This window comes from Notamacropus eugenii, chromosome 4 (genome assembly GCF_028372415.1).
Source record: "Notamacropus eugenii isolate mMacEug1 chromosome 4, mMacEug1.pri_v2, whole genome shotgun sequence".
Taxonomy (NCBI): domain Eukaryota; kingdom Metazoa; phylum Chordata; class Mammalia; order Diprotodontia; family Macropodidae; genus Notamacropus; species Notamacropus eugenii.
This window is the reverse complement of record NC_092875.1, coordinates 118224610-118252323: the sequence shown is the minus strand read 5'-3', so window position 1 is coordinate 118252323 and position 27714 is coordinate 118224610. Positions and strand designations below refer to the sequence as shown.

General features: G+C 39.3%; 1 long non-coding RNA gene across 1 annotated transcript in view; it reads left to right on the top strand.

The window, feature by feature from the left end:
- The first annotated feature begins 1545 nt into the window (after positions 1 to 1545).
- The window catches only part of LOC140498237 (uncharacterized), a 72055-nt gene continuing 45886 nt past the window's right edge, over positions 1546 to 27714 (top strand). Inside the window, exon 1 of the long non-coding RNA XR_011965032.1 lies at positions 1546 to 2598. This is a non-coding gene — a long non-coding RNA (uncharacterized lncRNA). The remainder of the gene's footprint in view (positions 2599 to 27714) is intronic.

The following is a 27714-nucleotide window of genomic DNA, read 5'->3' as shown; positions in this document are numbered from 1 at the left end:
ATTATTAGTAAAAGATCACATTCAACCAATCAACAAATATTCATGTAATTGCTACTATGTGCCAGGTCTGGGGAAACAAAGAAAAAAAATCTTGCCCTCAGAGAGGTCCCATTCTAACAAGGGAGAAAATAATATACATTATAATATACATAAGAAATAGATATAACAAATTAGAAGGTCTGTCTGTTTTCTGGTAAAGGTACCAGAAAAGACCTCATGTGGAACATGACCCTTGGACCAGAGATGCCAAAAGGTAGAGGTGAGGATGGAAAGCATTCTGATTATCAATCTTAGGTGGCTGCTTGCCTTGCCTATTCCTAGTTCTGGTTTTGCTAAAAGTGCCTATTATGTGCAAGACACTGTTCTAGGAAAAATATTATTAGTAAGATGTCAAAGAATTCACTAGTGTTCTCTCCTTTGGGGGGTACACAATTTACTAGTTCTAATCACCCCTTCAAATTTTCCTAGAGGACTTTGTCTGATAATAATAACAACAGGGTTTGTGAAATGCTTTGATATTATCAAATGTTTTCTATATTATCTATATTTTATCTAATTTTATCCTCACAACAGCTCTGGGAGGTAGGTGCTCTTATTATTCCCATTATAAATAAGGAAACCGAGGCTGACAAATCACATTATGTGATTTGCCCATCATCAATTAATAAGTATCTGAGGCTGGACTTGAACTCAGATTATTCCAACGTGTCTGAGGCTGGATTTTAACTCAGATTGTTCTGACTCTAAGTCAAGCACTCCATCTACCCTGCTATTGTACTCTTTTGTGTGAGTGGGTTCTATTCCCTGCCCACTGCCCCTCCCTTCTCTCCCCTCCTGTAAACTCCTTGAGGGCAGGAGTTATTTTTGTTGTATTCTCAGAATCTAGCACATAGTTAATAAGCATTTATTAGCCACCGACTATGTACTAGGCACTATGCTAAGTACCAGGGATACCAAGAAAGACACAATGTGGTCCCTGCCCTCTAGGAACATACATCCTAATGGGGTTTTTGTTGTTTGCCCTTCATTGGAGAAGAGAACCATGACATTAGGAAGGTGATGTCAGGACTTGCAAGTGAATTGGATTTAAGAGAGGGAGGGCTATGCAAAGTCATCTGGATTCAGAGGCAAGATGCAAATCAGGATGATGGGAGATGGACCTGGATGCAGTGGGAGACGTTGGCCTTTTTAAGCTAAGGTCTTTCCTGGCTCTTAATTTGGCTGAGGGAATGCACATCCAGTCATTAAGGCTAGGTAAGAAATGAGGCAAAAAATGACATCTTTTGCCTAGTTAAAAAAAATGAGTCTGGGAGGGGGAGATCCTCAGGGTTTCTGGCCAAAAGAGAAATAGTTGCTATTTACACTCACTCTGAGCAATTAGAACCCAAACAACGACCAAGAGAGGTTTGGGCTAGGACCTATTGTTGGCCAATAGACAATATACAGATAACTAGGTAATATAAGATTTATCCAGATGAAGATGATTTGAAATAGGGAGTCATTAACAGCTGAAAGGACTGGGAAAGGCCTTCTGCAAAAGGCAGACTCTTAAAAGACACTAGTCAAATGGAAGTGAAGTGAGGAGGCATTCATTGATGTTGCCAACTCAAAGATGTGTCACCTAAAATTTCCCCATCTTGTTACATTACTTTTCTTAGCAAACCATATGGATGATTTTTATCAGGTTGCTTCATAACGCATGGTACAGACAGGGACCTGGCTGATAACAAGTATTGCAAGGGGAGGGAAGAGTTCCAGTCTTAAGCAGGGTATTACACCATGGGATTCAGGGTAGGTTGTTACTGTTATAGTCAGTCTATGGAGCCATGACCTTGATTTCTTTAATGACTAGCCTTTCCCCTCTTACTGGAGAGACCTTGGCTGAACATTTGGAGACACTGTTTACTCTTCCAATGGGAACTGGAATGGAAAGGAAATATAAAATTGCTACTCTCTATCATAAACCTAAATCCCAGAGGGCTGAATAAGAAGAATTAATAATGAGGAACTAGCCAGAAGAGGCAAAAAACAAGACAAAAACTAACAACTCCCTACAAAAATGCTTCCTAGCAGAAGTTGAAGGTTAGGGAAGCACATGAACATTGCACCATAAATGCAGTGTTCTAAGGGGGTTCATTTTTCAATAGTTGACCAGTGGGGTTATGTAAAGCACGAGGGTGAAACCTAGAATTCTGCTTCCTCTTCCTACCCCCAGCCATAGTCCCCAAAATGCCTCAATCAAATGAGTGTAAACTAGCAGTGCTAACAAAATAGACTCTGAGCCATGGTTGATAAATGTGATCCCTTTGTCATAGTAGAGTCTCTGGAGGATGTAATAGAATGACATTTAGCAATTGACATGAGATCGTGGAAGTAGGGGACCAAGAGGGAGTTAGAAGCTTTTGATGCTCTCTCAGGCAGTCTCCACATATACTATTTCACATGGGGGAACGGTGACACTGTCTCTTTTTTGTTGTTTTGTCATTTCATCATGCTCTTGGGTAACTAGGTGGTACAGGAAATAAAGTACCAGACTTGGAGTCAGGAAGATCGAAACCTGAATCTCATCTAAACCTCTCCATTGCTTTGGGACCTTGGGTAAGCTACCACCTTTCTCACCTATAAAATCAAGATAATAATAGTATCTACCTCACATGAGTAGTTATCTCTTCCACCTTATGGAGGTTAGGGACATGTTACCCCTGGATCTTGAAAATCCAGGTAAAGATTTTTGGCCCACCCTTTGTATCAGAGAAAAAGTCTATGTTACTAAGGTATTAAAAAACAAAATATGTTGACATTATACAATTATATATATATATGTATATTGCATTTCTGATTTTCTAAATGTTTTCTCTGGTCATCTGCTGATCTTTGTGTGTTGTCTGTGACTTCCTCAAAACTCCCTCAAAATTCCTATTTAATTTCTTATGCTGAGCTATGATATATTGAAATCACAATGGGGAAAGTTGTGATATGGGAGGGATAACTGTCTTGTGAGGATCAAATCAGTTAGCCTACATCAAGTGCTTTGGAAACCTTGAAGCTGTTTATCAGTGGTAGCTATTGTTGTTCTGACTTTAGTGGTGTCAAAAGCTTTGTGCTCTACTCAGTGCTCTGACCTTAGCTCTATGATCATGATCATAAACAATCTATTTTTACCTTTCTTAGCCTCAGTTTTCCTGTCTGTAAAATATGGGTGACAGAAATGGCTTAGTCAGGGAAGGGCTGGCTTGACTTTTGGGAGATGTGGGTTTAAGTCCTAGTAGTGATCTCTACTGGCTGTTGACCCCCACAAGTTGCTTAACCTCTTGGAACAACTCTCTAATATTGTGAGTTGCCCAGAAGGTGCTGACTTGTTGAGGTTAGGGAGCTCCTCATTTCCATGGAAGCACAGGTTCATTTGTTATTCCCCTAAGAGGGGAATAATAAATAATCCTTGTGTTATCTGTTTCAAAGGACTGTTGGGAGGAAAACATTTTGCAAAGCAGAAAATTCTACAGGAACAGTAGGACTCAGTGCATATGGAGGTCAAAGTTCTCAAACTTTGCATCATAACCCTTGTAATAATTGAAGACTAGACCATCTAGTATGATGTGATCTACATGCATGACCTCCATGACCATTTGGACTGAACTGACAGGTTATAAAGTTAGATGATTGAGAGATAGCCTGGCAATATGTATGTGGGGAAGGGCAGGAGGAAGCATTGCATTTTGACTAAGAAGACCTTGGTCCAACCCCAAGTTCAGATACTTCTGACCTGTGGGACTTTGGGTAAATCTCTTTTCTAGATCTCAGTTTCCTCACTTGTAAAATGAAGTATTTGGATTATATGATCTCTAAGGTCTCTTCTAGTTCTACGTACTGCCATACTTTGACTCTGGACAAGCAGCTTGATCTAGGTAAAAGGATGATAATAATTACTACCTACCTCCAAGGTAAATGGTTAGGTAAGTGCTTTGTAAGCTTTTAAATACTATACAGATATTTATCGTTATCTGTAAATATAGGGGCTCTAGAGAGGCAGTATGATACTGTAGCAGATGGAGTACAGAACTTAGAGTCAGGAAGGACTGGGTTCAGATCCTGCCCTGACACATATTAGCTGTGTGAGTACTGGCAAATCTCCTTGCTTTTCTGACTCACAGGTAAGTGTATACGATTTCCAAATATTGACAACTGGAAGTTCTACTTTGCCCTAGTCCCTTGGTAATCTTCCTCTCAATTTTTTTCACTTCTCAGGGAGAAGGGATTACCTTCATAACCATAACCATATTTCTGCAACCTCCACCTCCACTTAATGTCCTTTTCAAAACATTAATTGGAAAGCACATTTGCACCTTCCAGTAGCTTGCTATGATGAAGTAGTTAGGAAAAAGGTTATGCACTTTTGCCAAATGTCACAGAACAAAAGCTACTGCATCTTAGCCAGCTCCTAACCAATGAGCAGAAACAGTGGTGCCAGCTCTCTGCACAGACCCCACGTCTGAATCAGAAGCATGGTCATTGTCACATTTTAGAGGTACTTAACCCGACCAGGACTAGAAAGAGGCCAGATTAATGTCTTCCTGAGGTTTTGGACTTTTGACCACCTGAGGGGTGCTTTAATAGTAATTAACAGCATTTCTATAGGCTTTAATGTGTGCAAAATACTTTTCTCAAAATGAGTTGTACTTGGGGGGAAGCACTTTTGAGGAAGTTGGAGGGAATGTAAATATTATGATTTCTATTTTATGGAGAGGCAGTTAAGTGGTGGAGTGGATAGAGTGCTGGGCCTGGAGTCAGGAAGACTCCTCTTCCTTAGTTCAAATCTGGCCTCAGGTTACTTACTAGCTGTGTGACCCTGGGTAATTGAATTAGCCTCAGTTTCCTCATCTGTAAAATGAGCTGAAGAAGGAAATGACAAATCATTGCAGTATCTTTGCCAAGAAAATGATAAATGGGGTCATGGAAACCAGAACATGATTCAAAAATGACTGAACAGCAACAAAAATTTTATAGAGAAAATGGGATAAGAAACCAGACTCTAGGGGCCAGATCTCTTTTACTTCTGAGATTCTGTGGTTTTATGGGTACCCTCATGTACAGAGGAATAGAACACAGGGGTGTGATCACAAAGCTGGTTAAATCTTCTCTGAAGAGAAAAGATTGCAGTCTTCCCCTTTCCCCTTGGGGCATTGCATACTAGTCCCTTTTTCTATCCTGCTTTTATCTGGTTATATAATTCTTCCCACCCCCTTCCCCCTTTTCTTCCTCTCAGTTAATCAAATAGATTTCTCCCTTCTCCTCCCCTTTACTTTGTCCTGTTTATTAATTTTTAAAATTTCCTTTGGTACACTCTTTTCCAAAAGGATTGTTCTCACTCTTTTCATTATACATTCTCTTTGTTTACTCTACACCCTTACTCTCTGAGTCCTGACTCCTGTCATTATCTAGTCTCTCTTGTTTTTCTATATTCCTTATGCAAGCAGAACTTTCAAGGTATGCATTCTAGCTTCCCTCCTCTGGGCACCTTCTCTCACTACCTTGTAGAATTTGCCCCACAGATTGGATTACTCTTTTCCATAGTGCCTCGCTCTCAGAACAAGGCTAATAATTGCAGGTGTTGGAGTGGACACTGACCCAGGGTAGGACACTTTTCCCACCATGTCTCTGATTATGCAGCCCATCACTGAATTATGCATTCTCCTGATTACTTATTTTTCCCCCATTTGCCTCAAAATTTCTTCCCTGGGTCCATGCTGTCCAACTCTCCCAGGTATCAGTTGATCCTAGGAGTTCCAACTTTCCCACTTGCAATGTAGGATAAGTAGACTTTTGAAACTCCAAATTCTCCAGTCCACACCTAGTGCAAAGTTCTCAAATCCCTTATTAGACCATCTCTCTTCACCCCCTTTCACCACCAAAGCAAGGCTTCTTTCCCCCTCACCCTTTATAATCCTTCCCCATTCTCACTGACTGCCCTGAAGGCTCTTCTCTTTCTGAGATCACAAAGGTCACCTTCCCCTTCATTTGTCCATGGCATATTACATTCTTCTCTCTATCCCTCTGCTCCCCTCCATGCCTTTCATGTATACTCCCATGCTGTAATACAGTTTCACAAAAAAATCGCATAAAATTTTCCCATAGACATGGTGTCACTAGGTTCTGTTCATAATGCCCCTACCCACTCCCCACCCCTACTCTTCCCTGTGACCTCTACCAGATTTCTGCCTTCACCCTTTTTCCCTTTGTATATTTAGAAAGTAGTCTCTTACTGGTCTCCCCATTGTCACTCTGTAGTGTCATTGACTGTTGCATTTATTATCTCCTATATTTCTGTTATTTGGGGTGTTTGAGAAGCAAATTATCTCCTCAGTTCTGGTTTTCTGTATAAAAAGATTTCAAACACCTCTTTATTATTGAACATCCACCTATTTTTTCATTTATGGTTAAGCTCAGTTTTGCAGAGTAGGTTACTCTGATCTATATCTTGAGTACCTTTTCTCTTTGAAACACATTATTCCATTCCCTCCTACATTTTTTCGTGGTGCAGAATAGTCTTGAGATACTTGCATTTCTTTTCTTTTATGTTTGAAGGTCTTTCTCCTGATCTCTTGTAGAACTTTTTGTTTTGATTTGAATTATGCATTTTGAAATTTGTAGCTTTTTTCCCCTGGTGAGGATCTGTGAATTATTTTGATTGATATTTTATTTTCAGTACTGGGTATTTCTCTTCTATTATTTCCTGCATTATAGAGGTAAAATTTTTCTGCCCTGTCATATTCTTGTGGGAGATCTATGATCCTTAATTTGTCTCTATGCACCTTCTCTTTGAGATAAGTATGTTTTGCTTGCCTAGTAAGCATATTTTCTTTTAATAATATTTTTTATTTTCTTCTTTTAGATTGTCTTTCATGTCTATTAATTTGCATATTCAATCTATTGTTCTCTCTTTTTGTTTCAATTATTACTTGCCATGGTAGATTCTAGTTTCTGTTTTGCCCATTATGTTTGCTGTGCAAACCTTAAATTCTGCTTTCATAATTTTTATTTCTTTTTTGAACAAATCAGGAATAGCATTTTGTGGTTGGTTCCATGTTCTCCTCATATTTCACAGAGTCCTCTTTCTCTTCCAGAATTGGATCATTTTCCTATGTTTTACAGTATTTATTAATAGATGCCTGAACTCATATATTAGATCTTGAAGTTGTATTTCCTTCAGTTGTTAATGTTTTCCCTATTGACCTATATGCTTATGTTCAAGGTTTTTGAGTTTTTGTCTTCTTGAGATCTTTGGTAATTTTAGTTTCTTCCTGCCCCCATTTCTCTCTATTACTTTTCTGACTGTCCCCTCTAATGGTGGTTTCCTTGAGGACTGGATCTCAAAGCATGTCAACCTCCTCCCACACTGTGCAATTCATGGTTCACCAGGCTAGGTTTCCTCCCCAAGTAACTTTTAGATGATCAGAACTAGATGCAACACTCTTTCCCTCAGGTTTGGTGCAGTACTGCACCATGTTCCTCCTCACCCTCACTCCACCATGGTATACTGTCCTGTTTCCTCTATTTCCCAGTTCTCTGGCCCAGCACCAGTAATTCAGAGAACTTTTGAGTTGGTCCCCCAGAGTTATCCTTCCTGACAACAGCAGTTCAGAACTTTGCAGTGTTGGTACTACAGGGTTGTAGCCCCCAGCAGGCTTTTGCTCCTAAAGGGCTGCCATTTGCCATGTTGTCCGTCTTTCACTGCCTGAACCAATTTCTGCAGCCTGAAGCCAGGGTCTCCATAACACTTGAAATATGGAGGGATGACTGGCGAGTGTGGTTGAATTTTGTCACAAATCTTAGGGTCTGCTAGTATAGACTGTTGCTAGTAGTATATACAGTGGGGGGAGGGGTGCTGAGCGGGCTCAGGGTCAGTGAGTGTCAGCTTTAGATTCTAAATGTCCTAGACCATGGAGACACTTGATGTTGCTTTATCTTTGGCACATACTTCTTGTTTTGGGGAGGTTTGAGAGGTTGTGGGGATCAGAGGAAGTATCTGGTCCTCCATCTTGTTGCTCCCATGACTTGGAAATGATTATTATCTTCCTAGGAGAGAGAAGCAGGCAGGTTTAGTTCAGAGTGGGTTGTGTCTTGGCTCAAAAAGTATTAATTCAGGGTTAATGTCAAATTAGGGTTGAATAATATTAATAGTTTACATTTCAAAAACACTTTATGGTTTACTAAATGCTCACTTACATTTGATCCTAAAAAATCACCCTGTTTTTATTGCAACTATTAATACCCCAATTTTATATCTGAAGAAACGAAAACTCAGTCAGGGGAAGTGACCTGTAACAGAACTCCAGGACTTGGACCCATATCTTTTAATTCTAAATCTAGTATTCTTTCTATAACCTATTGTCTCTCTTGATTATTAGTAATATTGTTAATAATAGTTAGCATGTATGTAATACTTACTATGTGCTAAGCCCTTTGTAAGTGTTGTCTCATCTAATCTTTGTAATAACAATCGGATCCAAGTGCTATCATCTACATTTTTTAGTCAAGGAAATTGACTAAATTTCCCTTTCCAGACAGACGTAAAGTGACTTACCAATGGTCAGACCTCTAGTAAGAGACTGAGGCTGGAATTGAACTCAGGTTTTCCTAACTCCAGGCCCACCACCTAGAAGAAATTCTTGTTCTGGGTATTCAAATGATTTCAAAGGTGGTTTTTTCAGATTAAAGTTGAGCAAAAACAACGTTGTGAGCCTTTTAATGCTGACATTTCTTTGATAGTGGATGATCTCTATAAGTCTTGTCATCTAGAATCATCCATGGTGGGGAATATTGCTAGAGAGACTCATATTTTTAGATTAGCTTTCAGTGTCTCTTCCAACCTATTTCCCCGTATTTTCTCTCCCATTCCTTTATTGTTATACCTTGCTTTATACCATGGATGTGTTCCTGAATAATAGATGCCATGTTTTATTAGTACTCCTCAATCACCCTTTCCTAGGGAAAGAAAAGTGGGTGCAAGCTCAGCTGGTACACTTCAGTTAGGCAATGCTAGATTGAATGTGACAACAGCTCTCCTTATTACTTACTTCCCGAATGGCATATGCTATATATGTGTATTAAAATATCACTAGCCATGGACCTAGGATGAAGGTCTCTGTGAACACCCCCCCAACACACACACACCTCCTTCACTTTATAGATGACAGACTAGGAGAAAACCCGGAATCAAACACCAGGGACACTGAGGTTCATGTATCATCTAGGTCCTACTGGCCTGTCTTCTAACACTTTGTTGACCCTCACCAAGTAACCTGCTCATAGTGCTATCTTGCCATTAAATTCAGTTGGTCACATAGGCTTATAACAAACTACCCATATTCTAGGCTCTTTGTTTTCTCACTCCCCAGAACTGGAAGATATACAAGTATAATCAATCAGTTTCTGCTTCGGCTGCTCATCACCCCCCATGCTGAACATCAGCTCACTCTCTATGTTTCAGCCTCCCAGTCCTGAGGAGTCCCCAGTTTCTGTGAGTTGGAGTAGTCACTGCAGTTTTGAAAATGAAATTCCATATTAAATTCACTCATTAGGGGAGTTTGTTGAAAAGATTCCTCCTGTGAATCCCTTTGTAAAGTTAAAAATTGTGAAGCAATACCCAAATCCAAATCCCTCTCCTCTGTAAATCCAGATGTTCATAATTAAATTGGCTTTAAGGAAAGTCCACTTAAACTTCTATGAATGTTCATAGACTCACTAGGAAGGTCAGGAGAAGGCAGGAGATGCACTAAAGTAGATTTTCTGAGTGGTTCCTCAAAATAACATTGCTACTTCTCTTTCTTATCTGTCTCATCTATGTGGCAATCAGGGAAACCAACAGTTCATTTTAGAAGAGTTATTTAAGGCTAGTTTATTAGGTTGTGAATTTAAGGACAAAATCCTGGAAAGGCATGGCTATACTTGGTGGCAAGGGGATTCCTTGTCTATTGGCCTTCATCTTCCCTTCCTGAGTCCGCCAATATTTTTTCATTGTATTGTTTTCACTGGTGGGTGATGAAAGCTTTCTTTCTTCCTTCCTTTCTTCCTTCCTTTCTTCCTTCCTTCCTTCCTTCCTTCCTTCCTTCCTTCCTTCCTTCCTTCCTTCCTTCCTTCCTTCCTTCCTTTCTTTCTTTCTTTCTTTCTTTCTTTCTCTCTCTTTCTTTCTTTCTCTCTTTCTTTCTTACTGTCTTTCTCTCTCTCTCCCTCCCTCCCTCTCTCTCTCTCTCTCTTTCTCTCTCTCTCTCTCTCTCTCTCTACTAGGTGGAGGGATAGAACTCTTTTGCTGTTCTCAGATTTCATGCTTTGCCCAAAGCTTGCATATAGGAGAAGAAAGATTTAAAAACAATTTTGCCCATTTCTTAATATATAGTTTAAAATTGGAAGGTACTTTAGAGGTCTTTTGGTCCAAAACCTTCATTTTATAAATAAAGAAACAGAAGGTCAGAGAATTATTGACTTGTCCAAGGTCACACGAGTAATAGTAGTAGAGCCCACATTCACTCTCCAGTCCTCTGACCACGAATCAGATCCCTCTCCCCTATTCCATTCTGCCTCCCTCAAAGGAAAGATATTGATATTGTTGTTGTCCATCCTTTGTTCTTGCAGAGGCCCAATGACATCAGGAGGGTGATGACTTGTAAGTGAATTAGATTTAAGTGAGGGAGAGCTATGCAAAATCATCAGCTTCAATCTTTCTTTGAGAGTCATTCTTTGAGAGACATAGGTCAGGATGACTGGTGATGGCCCTAGATGTAGTAGGAAAAGGCCTTTTTAAGCTAAGATTTAGGTCTCAGTTTGTCTGAGGCAACCCCCATTCAGTAGTTAAAGGCTAGGTAAGAACTGAGGCAAAAGATGGCCTAGTTTGCCTTCATAAAAGAATCAGTCTTAAACTGGAATGAGAGGACTGGCAGACCATGTAGCCTAGGTGAAGAGCAATGTTGGGGATGAGAGAGCAACTCTCATCAGATATTTGAAGGCCTGCTGCCATGCTGAAGAAATGTAACTTAAATTTCCTTGCCCCAGAAGGTAGAACTAGGAGCAACGCTTGGAGTTTTCAGAGAGGGAGATTTAGGTTTGGTGTAAGGAAAAGGGTTCTAATAATTAGAGTTCTCCAAAAGTAGGATGGAATGTCTCAGAGATAGCATGATCTCCATTCTCAGAGGTCTTCAAGCCTAGAAGAGATGAATTTATACATAAATGCTGTGTAGGGGAGGACTGTTCAGATATTTATCAGTCCCAGCTCTGTGTGGGACTTCATGATTTTTTTTGTGTGTAAGTTTCTGAATCATCCATATTTATTCTATCTCTGGCATGGGGGCCTTTTGCCCTTTTGACTGTAGTTCCTCTACCAGGGTGTGGGTTGAGGAAGAGAATATATAAGGTAGACCTTGTCATGGGTCAAAGTAACTCTAAGGGCATAAATTCATGGAACCTCAGAGGTAGAATAGATTTCAGAGATTTAGTTCAGTTTTCTGTTTGATATGTGAATTCTTTCTTAAATATGTTCCAATGAATAGCTTAATAGAGAAGATTATTTAGGGAATGGTTAAGGAATTGTAACAGAAGAACCCCGGCATACATAGGCGGGCCTGCTGTACAGTTTTCTAAAAGGAAAGCAATTTTTGAGGGGTTAACAATCTACTTTAATCAAGCACATATATCATTCACTTAGTTTAGGGGAAAAAGTCAGCACCCTGAACTTCAGAGAAAATGCAGAGAAATAAAGATCAACAGACAGGGCTTCCAACTGTCTAACCATAAGCAATACATACATTACAGATCAACAGACAGTCTGACTATCACATACATACATAGTTACCAGAAAGAAAAGCACCAACATCTGAGTTTTCAAAGCCAGAGGCTCCTTAGCAGCTACCCAGAGTCTAGTCTGGCCAAACAAACATTCCAATGAGTAAACCCCAAAGTAAAACCTCACTTCAGAGTATTTATACACTTTTCAGAGCTGAAGGGAAGGACCCTCTGACCTAGTGCCTCAACAGAAATTAACAAAACGTATTGAGACCTATTAATGGATCCACTCATCATTAACTTTACTTTAACATTACAGGAATACAATTGGAAAAGGAAGCAGTGCCCACAAAGAGCTAGCATGGCTTCATCAAGAATGAGTCATGTCAGAATAACCTCATTTACATTTCTTAAAAGTGTTACTAGATTGCCAGTCAATAAACATTTGTTAAGTGCCCAATATATGCCAGGTACTATGCTAAGCAGTGGGGATACAAATACCAAAAAATAAAATAAAATAAATGACAGTCCCTGCCCTCAAAGACCTTATAATTCGATGGGTAAAGACCAAGGGAAGGTATTCAATTTGGAGGCATGTTGGAGACTTTCAGAGAAGCAGTGACACTATTGGGAAATGGGGAGAAAAACTGTGCTGAACAACCTTTTTAAATATAGTGGTAGACAAGGGGAATTTTGTAGATACAGTTTGCCTACTTTTCAGTCAAGCACTTGACAGAATCTCTCACGCTATTTCACATTTTTTATGAATGGCTTAGATAAAGGCATAGATGACATACTCATAACATTTGCAGATGACCCAAAGCTGGGGAGGAGAACTCCCATGCTGGATAGTAGAGTCAAGATCCAAAAAGATCATGACAGGAGAGAACACTGGGCCAAATTTAAGAAGATGAAATCTAGTGGGGATAAATGTAAAGTTTTATGCAAAGGTTCAAAATTCAACACTATAGGGATAAGATAGGAAAGATATGGCTATATGGAAGTTTTGTTGAAAAAGATTTGGAGATTTTAGTTTGAAGAGAGGTATAATTTGGAGGGGGTGGTGAGGTGGAACATCTCTAGAAATGACTGAGATGCTTAAACAAAAGACCTCAGTAATTCTTTTTTTGAGTCAAAAAGGCATAACACCCAGGCCAAAGCACGCAATAGTCTCATACTAATCTGCTCTGGTCAGAGCACATCTGGAGTATTGTGTGCATTTTAAGATGCCACACTTTATTTATCAAAGCCATTAAGGATTGTGGTTTGCCCTCTGTTTTTGAAGGGGACCAATGATATAACATTGTCCTCTTATTTCATGCAGGAATTAGATTTAAGTGAGGCAGAGTTGCACAGTCATTAACCTCACTCTCTCTTCCAGAGTCATCAGAGTCTAGTGGCAAGACAAAAGTCAGAACAATTGGTGATGGACCAGGATGCAGTGAATGACCTTGGCAACTTCCATGTCTGACCTTGGTCTACAGCATCTGCTTCAGTTGCCTTCATGGCTGTTGGAGCAAATTGCTCTCATCCCGCCCAGTCCACTAGTGAAAAGTCTTCATATGCATGGGGTAGACATCCCCCTAACTCACTGATGGGTTTGAGGCCTGTCAGTTACCCATAACCTGCTGAGATGGTTTTCCCAGGGCATGGCCACTGTGTATGCTACAGCTTCTTGGAGGTGCTATTGAAAGACTGAAGATTATTCTGTGTGAGAATTGACTGAAGGACAGGGCATTATTTAACTCAAGGAAGATGACTTAGGAGAAGATATGGCTGCTATCTTCAAGCGTTGGGAAGGTTCTCATTTACAAGAGATTTGTTTTACTTGATCCCAGAATTAGGAGTGGAGAGTGGATATTGCAAAGAGGTAAATTTAGGCTTTCAGGAAGAAGTTCCTAACATCTCAACCTATTTCAAAGTGGAACGGAAAGCCTTGGGAGGTAGGTTGGTTTCCCTCTCAGTAGAAATTTTGTAGCTAGAGCCAGAGGTTCACTTTTCAGTATACTTTAGAAGGGATTCTTCTTTAGGTCTGCATCAGACTAGATGACCCCTGAAATCTCTCCCAAAAAAAGATGCTGTAATTTTACAGTGCTTGTCCTCCAAATTCTGCATGAGCACTTCATGACAGAAACTCACCATCTCATTATTTTTTTTATTGCTGTTTAGTTGTTTTTTGGCCATGTCCAACTCTTCGTGACTCCATTTAGGGTTTTCTTGGCATTTCCTGCTCCAGCTTATTTTTACAGAGGGGTTTACATTTTACAGCTCAGTTTACAAAGTGAGGCAAACAGAGTTAAGAGACTTGCCCAGGGTCACACAGGTAGTAAGTGTGTGAGGAGTCAGGTCTTCCAGACTCCAGGCCTGTTGCTGTATCCACTATACCACCTAGCTGCCTCACTATCTCATAAAGTAGAAGAAAATTGTGTTTCATGGACTTTTTGACTTTCCCTGGATGTCACTGATATAAGTTACATAGCCCAATACCATCACTGGACGTACGACTGTTGTCTGGATGTGGACTCTGAAGGATGATAGTATCTGAGTACCTAGTATCATCCCTGGTCTGCCATTCCAAAACATGGCAGAAAACTTCACAAGAGAAGAGAAAAATATCTTTCTTCACTCATGGAAAAATCTCTCTCTTGGTTCTCTATCTCCTGGTCTGAGTGTTCCTTAGCCTCCTTCGCTGGATCTTCAACAGGTCATTCTCCTTAACAATGACTGACCCCATGTTTTTCTGTCTTTGGCCCTCTTCTCTTTTCTCTATACTATTTTACTTGGTGATCTCATCGGATGTCATGGATTCAATGACTACGCAGATGATAATAAATCTATATCTCTATATCTATATTGACTCCTAGGTTTTGTCCTCAACTGTATTCCCATAACACAAACTACCTATCAAAAATTTTGAGCTGAATGTCTCATAGGCTTCTCAAATTCCACACAGCAGAAAAAAATTCATTTTCTTCCTCCCCAAACCTTCCCCTCTTTCAAACTTCTATATTACTATTAAATGTACCACCACCCTCCCAATCACCCAAGTTGGCAACTGTGGTATCATCCTTGACTTTTCATGTATCGAATCATTTGCTAAATCTTGTTATATCTACCTTCCCATCATTCCTTGTATACATCCCTTTCTTTCTATTCACAAAACCACCGTTAGTTTGGGACTCTCATCGTCTCTTGTCTGGACTATTTCAATAACCTTCCAATTGGTATCCTTACCTCAAGTATTTCTCTATTCAAATGTATCTTTCACACAAGTGTGCTGCCAAAGTAGGCATTATTAAGCACCTACTATGTGTCAGGCATTGTACTGTTATCTCCTTGATCTTCCCAACAGCCCTGGGAGAGAAATGCTTTTATTAAACACATTTGACCACGAAAGGAAATTGAGACAAACTCTGCAAACTCCAGCAGATCGTTATTACCTCCAGGATTGTGTATAAAGATTTCTGTCTGAACTTTAAATTCTTCACAGACTGGACCCCTTCTACTTTTCCAGTCTTCTTATGCTTTATGTCAGGCATTAGTGTCTACTTAGTATTCCTCTTACAGGATCTTCTATCCCTCTACTCTGTACCTTTGCAGGGCCTTTCTTTCAGTCTCCTTGCCTATAATTCTCTTTTGCTTCTCGCTATCTCTTTCAATCCCTTCTTTCTTTAAGACTGAGAACAAGCACAACCTTCTTCAGGAGGTTTTTCCAACTTTTCCCAGCTGCTAGAACCTTCCTCTTTGCAGTTACCTTCTGTCTACCCTCTATGTATCTTCTATTTAACTGTTTATAGAAATGGGCTCTTCCCCATTGGAATGTAAGCACCTTGGGGGTGCTTTGTATCCTCAGCATTTAGCTCAGTTCCTGGCATATAATAAGTACTCAAAAAATACTTTTGAATTGATTGAATGCAAGGCCTTGTGAAAAACTGTATGCCAACTGGGTTCCCCTTCTATATTTCAACCCTTGGGCCCAGGCAGGAAGTTCCCAAGATGACCCAGTATACACTCAGGCCTCCTCTGCATCTTCTGCAAGTCACCACAGAGTACAAAAGGACATCTGGCCTCTGTTTAGAATAAAGATCACCTTTCACAATCCTCCAGTTCCTTAATGTAACTTGCTGAGCAGGCAGAATACACAGAGATGTTCTGACTATTTTTAGTCAAACTAGAAAGATTAGAACTTTTCTGTCTATTCAGATACCCAGGAAAAAAACTCACAGGAACCAAAAATGGAGTGTTTACAGAATTAAATTTTTGTGAGATTATTTTATTGTCCTCATGTTTAAAATTCCTGTAAAGGGATAAGGTAATTGGGACACAAGAAAACCATATAAGTACATAAATTGAATGTACAAAGACAGTCATCAAATCCTGTCTGGGCCACCCTCGGAAGATTGAGAAAGACAGTTTTAGGATAAATAGGAAGCTGAGGCATTCTGTTTTAAGATGTGGGTATCTATGTCAGAGATATACACACACGCACACACACATACATATATATCTACATGGGTTGTCTAAATAAGGCTTTTTGGTGGCATAATTAGGTATTTTTGGAATCTGGTAAACCTCTTTCTTTTTTTAAAAATGTGAATAGTATTTTCCCTCAATTAGGTGTAAAGACAATTTTCAAGATTCATTTTTTATAAGATTTTGAGTTCCAAATTTTTCTCTTTTCCTCCCTTTCTTCCTCTTTCCCCAAGATAGCAAACAATCTGATATATAGGTTATATATGTGCAAACACGAAACAGTATTCAACATTAGTCATGTTATAAAAAAAGAAATAGAACCAAAAGAAAAAGAATGAAAAAAAAAAACCAAAGTGAAACTAGTGTTCTTCAATCTGCATTCAGACTCCATCAGTTCTCTCTCGGGATGGGAATAATTTTACATCATGAGTTTGTTGGAATTGTCTTGACCAACCTCCTACTTAGGGAATATTTTATTTCTACTTGGAGGGGAGAAGAAGAGCCATATCAGGGTGTTTGCTCCTTCTTTCACGTATCACCAAAAGGGATATAGGACTAGAATTATATCCATCTGTTTCCCTTAAATAATGCTGTTCTAGGGGTACAGTAGATTCAGAACAAAAGCTTCTTCCCTGTTCTCCAACCTTTAATGTCCACTTGCCAGCTTAACTTCTTCTCATCAGCCTCTGATTATGTAAATGACTATCAGAAGCAGTTAATACAGAGTAAACTCCTTTATGCAAACAACATGGCAAATTGAAATTGGCATGTGTAGATTAGGACTCACCAGAAAATATACAGGTAAATTAGCTCTTCTGTGAGATAAAATCTCAGTTCAAATAAAAGAGAAGGTCCAATTTCACCCAAGGGAAAGTCTCTAAGGAGATAAGTTAGAAATAAAGGACATTTTGAGCTACCAGCTTCCCCTATGTGTCTAAAACCTCCAAAGTTTTTCCATATGTCTCTTCCCAAAAGTGCTTGGAACCACACATGTCTATTTCTCTCCTGAAGCTCTAGTACCAACTCTTCACCCTACACAGGTACTCAGAGTCACATTGGACTTGGTATTCTCTCCACCTATCCACTTGCATCTTTTTCTGTATATGCACAAACACAAAATTCTCCCTCTTAGGGGAAAAACCCAGTTATATTAACTTAGTGGATAAGATGTCAAGTTCAGTTCCAGATTCAAATCTTGCTTCTCACACATACTGGTTGTATGACCTTAATCAGTAATTTTACTTCTATGTTCTTTAGTCAATTCTCCAGGGCCAATTTAAAAAGTCATAGAGGGTTGTGATTTGTGATGGTGGAGGGGTGTCCACAAGGAAAGGAATTCCTCATACTAAGGAAATCTACAATCCTTTGTATGAAAAGATATACCACTTTATAAAGTAACAGTATTCTTATGAAATTTGTTATGCTAAAAGGCAGGAAGAAAAAAGGCATGCTTAAACACCTACTATTTTTCAGTCATTATGCTAAGAGCTTTACAAATATTACTTCTTTTCTCCTCACTGAAGCACTGAGAGAGAGAGATGTTGTTATTTAAACACATTTGACAGTCTAGGGAGATTGAGGCAAATAGTCAATGACTTGCCCAGTAAGTGTCTGAGACCAGATGTGAATTCAGGTGTTCCTGATTCCAGGCAAGGTGCTCTATCCACTGCACCACCTAGTTGCCTCAGACATCAGAAGCAGTTTGACATAGAGGATAAAGTTGACCTTGGAGTCAGGAAAGACACTGATTCCAATACTGATTCTGTCAAATACTGTGTGATTCCCAGGCATGTCATTTCACAAATCTCTAAGAGTATAAGTTATAGAGCAGGTCCCAACCTGCATTAGTAGATAGTCCCCACACCAATGAAATCATACGTCTGATCCAGAACCAAAGAGATAGAACAGGCCAAGAATAATAATAATTATAGCTCATGTTTAAAGACAAATTAATATAATTGTCCAAATGGAGTAAATCCCATAACATCCCTGCAGAGAAGGATCATAAAAGTCTTCATAATGAATTCCCTTCTACAGATGAGGAGAAACCAATGAAACGATCTGGTCAAAATTCCAGAGGTGGCAAAGTGCAGATTCTATACCCAGCATTCTTTTTACCACAGCACACTGTCTTTTGAAAGTATAGTTTCAAAAAGAATTTAGGTTGATTCAGGAATGAATGGTCCATGAAGGGCCATTAAAAGGAAATGTTTTGGAGACTTCACTAACCGTTAGTGGCTGAGCTTCCATATAGTCAGGACACAAAATGCTAGATGGCATGCTGACAAAGCCAGGTGGATTTGGCAGAAACTCTGTGCCCATTATATAATGGATAAGTTGGAGGAAGAAGCTGTCCAATATAGAAAGACTGAACGTTCAGACATGAGATTTGGATCACTTAATGAATAGTTACCTTTTACCTACTACCTCCATGAGTAGCAGCGAACACTAATCCTAAAAAGCCAAGTTAGAAACACTTGCGGTGCTAGTGATTGTATATTTTATCTTGTCTCATTCTTCCTAAATTTGGAGCCAAGCTACTGCAGACTGAATGTGAATGTTAACATAAGGTAATGGATACATGGATGAGAGGGGCTCAGTGAGGGCCAAGCTAGAGAGATGGCTTTTTGTCAGCTCAGGGGTAGCAATAAAGAGAGGATTTAAGCAGGGAGCAAATTGGAGAATGGCACTGTTGTTCCCCTTATCCCCTGAGCTCCTGAAAAATGGTCCTTAAAGACTAGGGAAGAGACATGATTCCGAGTATTTCTTATCTTCTTATGACATTTTAATGAGGCAGTCCATGAAATTGATGTTTTATATTTGTGTGTGAGGGAGTGGGGAGAGGGGGTATCCCATGGAGCATACTCACCACTGGTTTTAGTGTTTTTTCACAGATTAGTTTCCTTGGATAGGATCTTTTTGTTGTTGAAGACTTGGTCTTCCTATCTTGCTCAGGTTATAAATGCAGCAGCCTCTCAAGAGCCCAATCCCACTGCTAATCAGCATGGTAGCTTTGATGTCCTCTTTAGGTAGCTTAGAAGTCCTTCATTTCCAGGAGGTCCATCATATTGGCTCCAGACTTAGTGGTTTCCCAATTGGCTTTATCCCTACTGTTGCTCAGAACTCTCAAGCTCAATCCATCCACCAGCCTTGGTTCCAGTAGCAGGGCCTATAGGTGTGCACCATCATGCCCAGCCTTAGATAAGATCTTTAGATTAGTCTTATAGTCTGTGAAGTGTGATCATCCCCATGATTTGGCAAATTGTTGCAAAGTGCCTTCTAACCTTTTAAAATAGTGAATTTAATGATGGACTTCATTCATCTTACACAACAACTTTCTTCTGGTGATGCTATATAGCTACAAATTAAAGAATACCATAGCCTCCAAGAAACCCAAACTATAAGCCATTCAAATTTGTTATTTAGCAACACATGATGGGTGAAAATAGGCCACAGTACATTATGAATGATGAATTATGTGTGGGAAATGGTATAAAGATGTCATCAAAGAGATTCATGACTGGAAAAGGAAGTGGGTTGGTAATTAGTGGCAATGAAGGATGACAGATGGATGGCCTGTATGCTTCAGTTATACCCGCACTCTGTCAGGTGATAAAGGAGGAGATTCTCAGCATGTAGAGTGGACCACCTGTGAAGAACAGATGGGAAGACACATGGATTAGAGAGGCATGAGCATGTTGTACTCTGCAATGATGGTAGGAGTACCTACTATGGGGAGAGCATTGATTCATTGAGACTTTTGTTGAAATGACAAGACTCAGTTCAAATGGATTCATTGTTTTTAACTCCTCCACCATGAGTATATTCTAAAAGCAATTGTCTCCAGGAGATGAAAATTCTTGTTGCTGTGCTTTCCAAAGAGGAGGACAAAAAGGACCTGAAAAAATATTATGGTAGCACAGGCATCTCCTCAACCAAGTTGCATTTTCATACAGTATTTTGAAGATGAAAACAAGTTCAAATAAAAGAATTTCATTGTGAAAAAATAGGATAAGGACCATGAGCACTGAAGTTCAGAGGAGCTAAGGACAACAAAAAGGGATTTAAAAATGATTTAAATACCTCTATTGAGGAGAAGAGGAAGAGCAAAGAAAGAGTAGGAGTGCTGATGAATTTTTGTTTTGCTCTGCATTCTTCCTTGGACTGAAGACCAACAGGGAGTTGGTGCTGAGGATAAGTAGAGAGAGTGAGAGATGTCCAGCTCTTCTTAGTGAATTCAAGTCACCTGGCCCAGATGAGAGATGTCTTTATGGACTAAAATAACTGAAAGATGTGATTGGTGAAGAACTATTTGTGCTGACCGTTGGACAGATGGGGAGAATGAGAAATGTGTTGCAAAATGGAGGAAGTGAAAATGGGGTCTCCATCCTCAACAGAGGGAAGAGATTCAATTTGAAAACTGCAATTTGCTGATTTGGACTTTATTTTTGGCAAAATCTAGGATGTAATATGAAAGTGATGCCTAATCAATATCCAGAAAAGGAATTCAAAAATTCTTGCCCAGCTTCTAAGGATAGGAGTCTTTTTACAGGTCCAATGCCAAGGCTGATCAGCATGGGAGCTCTGACAAACTCTGTTTCTGACCTGGGTTTGTCTGTGCCTCCTTAGGGCAGCTGATGGCCTCCCACTCCTGGGAGCTCATCATATTGGTGCTTGGTGTAGAGATCTAATTGATTTTATTTCTATTGAGGCTCAGAATCCTGGGATTCAAACTATTCATTAGCTTCAGTCAAGGGTTTTTAAAAAGCCAATGCTACTTTGTTGAGAGGAGGGCATGACAATCTAACTTTAAGTCCTTCTTTTTGACAGGGTTGCTGACAGGACAATGTTGTAGGTAAAGTTTAATCAGGTTATATAGAAGGGCATTTAATAAAATCTCTAATACTTTTCTTGTGGATCTAGAGATGTGTGAACTAGATGAGAACAATATTGGATAGATTTAAAACCAATTGAATGTCTGAGTCCCTCAAACAGCTATTAATAGTTAGATGTCAGCTTGGAAGACAGGTCTCCAGGGGAGTGTCCCAAGAGTCTGTGGTTGGCATTTCAGCACTTTTATTGGTGACATGGATAACATGTTTATCACATTTGCAGAAAATTAGAAGGCATAGGTAGCACATTGAATATAGATTTAGGATTTAAAATATTTCAATAGATTAGAATATTGGTCTGAATTGAATCAATTGAAATTTAACAGGAATTAATGGAAAAATTCAAATAAATCAGTTTCAGGAGCATAGGATAAGAGCAGTGTGTCTATCCAGAAGTTTTTTATTTTCTTCTGAAAATGATCTGAGGGGTTTTAATGAGAAATAAGATTTCTACGAGACAACTGTGTGACACAGCAGCCTAGAAAGCTAATGTGATTTTGGGCTATATTAATTAACAGAGACAGTGTCTAAGAGTAAGGAGTCAATAGTCCTACAATATTTAGCCCTATTCAGATCATATCTGGGGAATTGTTCTCTGTTCTGGGTACACCACATGTAAGGAGGGGCATTGCTAAATTGGAATGTCCAGAGGAGGTGACCAGAATGATGAGGCGATTGGAGTGTCTGCAGTTTGTGCCAAAGGAGGAATGGCTGAAGGAATGGGGAATGACCATGAGAACCTATCTTCAAGTACTTAAAGGGCTATCACATGGAAAAGGCATTGAACTTGTTCTACATAGTCTTTTGGACAGAGCAGGGGACAATGGATGACAGTTACAAAGAGACAGGTTTAAATTTTATATTAAGGAAAAATATCCTAACAATTAGAATAGATTTGCCTGTTTTTGTGGAAGTGTTCAAATCATAGCTAGATATCAATTTTCTAGTTATGGCATAGAAGGGCTATTTATTCAGGTAGATGATTCCTGAAGTCCATGGCAATACTTAAATCCCAAGATTTTGGCATGTCTAAAGACCCTAAGATCCCATTAGTTTCTTTTTGGTCTTTATGTCAAACTGCTGGTTTACACAGTGGCTTCAAAGTCTTCATGCAGATTTAAGCTATGAGTGTACTACTTGGTGTAGTTTTAAGCTTTAATAGCTTAAATCTGCATGAAGACTTTGGGACTGCCTTGAGTAGGGCCATTTTATAATTCATGAAAGCTGTCAAATATTTTTCATCAGAACTCCCCCCTCACCCTTTACCTCTTATTCTTTAAGCACAAGTGTAGGACCTTTATATCTATTACATCCCATCTTGTTAGATTCCACCCTTCCTTTCAGTTTATAGAGACCTTTTCGGATTTTGACTCTGTCACCCAACGTATTAGCTTTTTGTCATTCGTATTTAATAAACGCACCATCTATGTTTTCAATCAAGCTATTAATAAAAATGTTGAACAGTATAGGGCCAAGGATTGATCTTGGGACACTTCATTAGCAATCTCCCTCCAAGTTAGCATCAACTTATTAGTGACTGCTCTGGGTTCAACCATTCAAATCATTTCATATCCTTCTCCCCATCCCAAGGCCATATTTCCCCTTCTTATCCACAGATATAGCATGAGAAATGTCTAAAACCCATTGCTGAAATCTAGATAAATGATGTCTATAATATTTCCCTGATCTACCTATATAGCAATCCTGTAAACAAAATAAAATGAGGCTAGTCTAGCTTGGCCCATGGCTGATGGAGTCATGTGGCCTTTAAAGGTCACCACTTCCCCATCTTGATGCTTAAAAAATCAGCCCTTTAAGAATTTGCTTTGTAATTTCACCAGCAAGGGAAGCCAAAGTCAGTGACATATACTATGGAAACTCCTGCCATTTTGGTAATGATGGGGGAGACTGCCATTTAGCACTTGATCCTGACCAATACACTGGAGCTGGTTATTTGAGGGGGAATGATGAGAACATTTGGAAAAAGGACCATGCTACTTGATACTGCAAGATGAATCTACAGGGAAAAGCTGATCTAGTCTGAAAAATCATTCTGTATCACTGGTGCTACAGCTAAGTAGTGCAGTGGATAGCGCACCAGTGCAGGAGTCAGCTAGACCTAATTTTAAATCTAACCTCAGACATTTACTAGCTGTGTGACTCTGGGCAAGTCACTTATCCCTGGTTGCCTCAGTTTCCTTATCTGTCAAATGAGCTAGAGAAGGAAACAGCAAACCACTCCAGTATCTTTGCCAAGAAGATCCCAAATAGGATAATGAAGAGACAGATGTGACTGAAATGACTGAAAAACAAGAACAAATCACTGGTGGTGTAATACATCCTTGAGTCACAGAAAACTGGTCTCTGAGGAATTGAAAGTTACTTATTAACTGTGGGATAATGAAAATGTGCATGCTTGTGAGGAGCAGGCTGCAATCAATGCATTACAAAAAAAGAATTATGGAGAGATAGAGAAGGAGATGTCATTAGGGAATGAGGGAGGGATGAGTGAAAAAGAAAAGAGCCTTGTTACGTGGAAAGAACAAAGGCTAGTCATGACAAGTCCATGAGCTCCACTGGTGTTCTTGGATGTCCAGAGAAATTGAAGAAGCTGGAGAGAGGTGAACTTGTAGAGGGTGACATAAGTAAGTGCAAGGCCATGAGGATACACTGACAAAAAGAATCTCATATTGTAAGGAATTCACATTCAATTGCATGGGATTGGGAGAGGGGAGGGGGAATTAGCTGTACATAGAAAATTAAATAGAATACATTCAAAGTAGATACAAAGTAATTTCTGGATAGAGGGTACTAACAGTAGGGAGAGGGGAATGAGGACTGACTCCCTATAAGGGGTGGTACGTTAATGAGCTAAACCTGGAGGAAGTAGAGACATCCTGAGGCAGAAAGTGAAGAGGGAGGATATTCTAAGCATCTGGCATAATCTACGCAAAGTCCCAGAAGTGGGAGAGGCATATATAACACAAAACAAAACTGGGGGGGAGGGTAGCAAACATATTGGATGATAGAGTCAGAATGCCCCTGACTCCCCATCACCTCACACCCCAGATCTTGACAGACCATAACAGTGTTTTAAATAGAATAAGATAAAATTAATTGGTATAAATGTGGGCACTTAGAATTTCTGTCTTGCACCGAGCGCAGCTAATAGATCCGTTGGTTTGAATTGCAGAGGGCGTGAAGGATAATAACATACAGTAATCTTGGGAAGGTAGATTGGAGCCAAATGGGGAAAGATTTTTTTAAAAGCCAGAGGAGTGTGTATTTTAACTTAGAGGCAACAGGAAGGTATTGGAGCTTCCTGAGCAAGAAAGCAATATACTATACATAAAATGAAGGGAAAACAAAGGCTAGCTGTGTGACTCTGGGCAAGTCACTTAAGGAGTGAGATCTTAATTTGAGTCTTTTTTTTTTTTCCTACAAAGGAAAATAATATTTTGAATGGAATTTGTTGTTCTGTTGTTTTTCAACATAACTCCCTGTGACTCCATTTGGGATTTTCTTGGCAAAGATTCTGGAGTGGTTTGCCATTTCCTTCTCCAGCTCATTTGACAGATGAGGAAACTGAGGCAAACAGGGTTAGGTGGCTTGCTCAGAGTCATACAACTAGTATCTGAGGTTGAATTTGAAACTCAGGTCTGACTTCACACCTGGCATTCTATCCACTGCGTCACCTAGATGCCCATTTGGGAACAAAAGTGGCTAAATGTTAACCCTAGGTAAGCAAAATGATAAGATTAAGTGTATAGTGCTACCTCTGATGAGTTCACATCACCAAGTAGGGGTATACTGGTGCATGTTTAACACTTGACTTTCTGGAAAGGTGCTGACACACTTTTAAATTTCATTTGCATTACTAACATTTTCTTTGTCACTTTGAAAGTCTTAACAATTAACAGAATAATAAATCAAGCCATGATTTCTAAGATTTGTCTATTTCTGAGGGGTAAGTACTCAGACTAAAAAATTAACAATTGTTTTCAAGAGCTGACTCCAGCACACTATAGATCCTAAGATACTGAAGAAATTGGTTGATGTGACTTCTGAACCACTGTCAATGACCTTTAAAAATCATAGAGAACAGGATGAAATGATACAGAATTGGTGAGGCACAAATGTTTCCATTAAACAAAAAATAAGATTGTGTGTGGGAAGAAATTAAGGTCTTCTGAATTTTGGTTAGCAGGTTTGACTTTGAACTTGACCTTCTAAGAGGTACTATTAAGGCAATAGTTTGTGAGCATTTAGAAAAGGGGGCTAGCACTGGTAAGTGCTAGCATGACTTCATTAAGAACAGGCTGTGCAAGAATTACCTCATTTTCCTTTTTCACAGGGTAACTAGACTGGTAGATCAGGGAAATGTTGTTGACTTGGTAGACTTAGATTTCAATAAAATCTTTGTTAGTCTCTAAAACTGTGTAGATACAATAAAAAATATATGAGCTAGATAATAGCATTGTCAGGTAGATTTGGAATTGGTTGAATGATGGAACCCTCAAAATAGTCATTAAAGGGTTAATGTCAATGTGGAAGGAGGTCTCTAGTGAAGTTCCCCAAGTATCTATCCTTAGCCTCATGCCACTCAATGCTTTTATGAGTGACTTAGATGAAGGCATAGCAGTAGTTTTCATCACATTCAAAGAAGACGCAAACTTGGGAGGGATAGCTGACACTGGAAAACAGAGTCAAGACCTCAAAATTTCTTAACAAGTTAAACATGTGGATCTAATCAAATAAAATGCAAAGTTCTATATTTAGGATCAAGGACTCAATTGTAGAAGTAAAGAGTCATGAATAGGTGAAAGTTCTTGTGGAAATGATTTGGAGGTTTAATGAATCCTAAGCTCAGTATGTGCTGGCATTTTGGCTTGGCAACACTAGCACTAAACTAGCAACGCTAGTAGCACTGAAACACTAATGTGATAGGTGACAGAAATACAATTTCAAAACTCAGAATGAGATGAGGCTCATGAGGGAACTTAAGGACAGAAAGACAGAAAAAGGATAATCAAAGAAAGGACAGGACCATTGCTTGGGGTAGATGGGTCTACGGTAACTGCTAAAAGGGAAGAAAACCCAAATCGTGCTTAATTCTTATCTTGCTTTTATTTTCTTTGTCAAGGAGAGCGATTTTTCTATTGGAAACAAAATGACTGTCAGGGAGCTGATGTCCATGATAAGTAAGGAAAAGTTGATACCCCAGATGAATGAGTTCCTCATTGCCCTTGATGAATTTAAGTCACCTGGCTGAGAGGAACTACATCTCAGGTCTTGAAAGAACTGACAAGTTAAGTTAAATCAAGTCAAAAAAATTTATTAAGCAACTGTTATATGCCAGGTACTGTGCTAGTTGGTGAAGATACAAAGAAAGGCAAAAAAATTGTTCTTGCTCTCAAGGAACTCTTAAAGGAGGTGTGGGGTGGGGGTGGGGATGATATGAAAGCAACTATTTACAAACCAGAGACAGGATAAATTGGAGATAATCTGAGAGGGAAGGGACTAAGATTAAGAAGTACTAGGAAAAGCTTCTTGCAGAAGGTGGGATTTTAGCTGAGGGAAAGGGAAGGAGGGATTTTGGTTGATGGAAATCAGGGAAGCCAGGACACAGAGACAAGGAGAGAGAGATTTAATGTGGGGAACAGCCAGTGAAAATTATTGGAGTTAGGAGATGTCATGTGATATGCTGGGAGCAGCAAAAAACAAAAATAAAACCCAAAACAAAACATTTTCACTTGTTTGGAGTGGTCACTACTGTCTGGGAGTCTGGGAACATTCATGAAGAAAGCGGCGCTTGAATTAAGCCTTGAAAAATATCAATGGGCAAAGACTGAAGTGGAGGGGGAGGAAGGTAGGACATTCCAGAAAGAGATGATTGCTGAGCCATTGTCAGTGATATTTGAAAGATCATGGAAAACAGGAGAGTAACTACAAGATTGCAGAAGGTCAAATTGTGCTTTCATTTCCAATCTCTCTCTCTCTCTCTCTCAGTGTCTGAGGTCAAATTTGAACTCAGGTCCTCCTGCCTTCAGGGCCTGTGATCTATCCATGCTTCAATTTTCAAAAAAAGGAAGAGAACAGAGATCAAAAAGCACAGTCTGGTGACTTGACTTCAATTCCTGGTAAAATTCCAAGAAGGATTGGATGATTGGCAAACATCTCAAAAGAGAAGCAGTGACTACAAAGTACCAGAATGGCTTCCATAAGAATAGGTCATGCCAGCCTAATATCATTGAGTTTTTTTTTTGACACGATTATAAATCTAGCAGTAGGTGAGAATGCTCTAGCTGTTAGTTACCCAGGTTTTAGTAAAGCTTTGGGTATGGCAAATTATGTAGTTCTTGAGATATGTAGATTAGATCAGAAGCAGGCAAACTATGAGTTGAGGGCCAAATCCTACTCTGAGCCAGTGAACCTTATGGCTTTTATACTTAATTAAAAAATGTAAAAAGATTCACCTCCAGAGAGAGAATTGATGAATTCTGAGTGCAAATTGAAATATAATTTTTTCACTTAATTTTTCTTTATTTCTTTAATTAATACAGAAATATGTTTTACA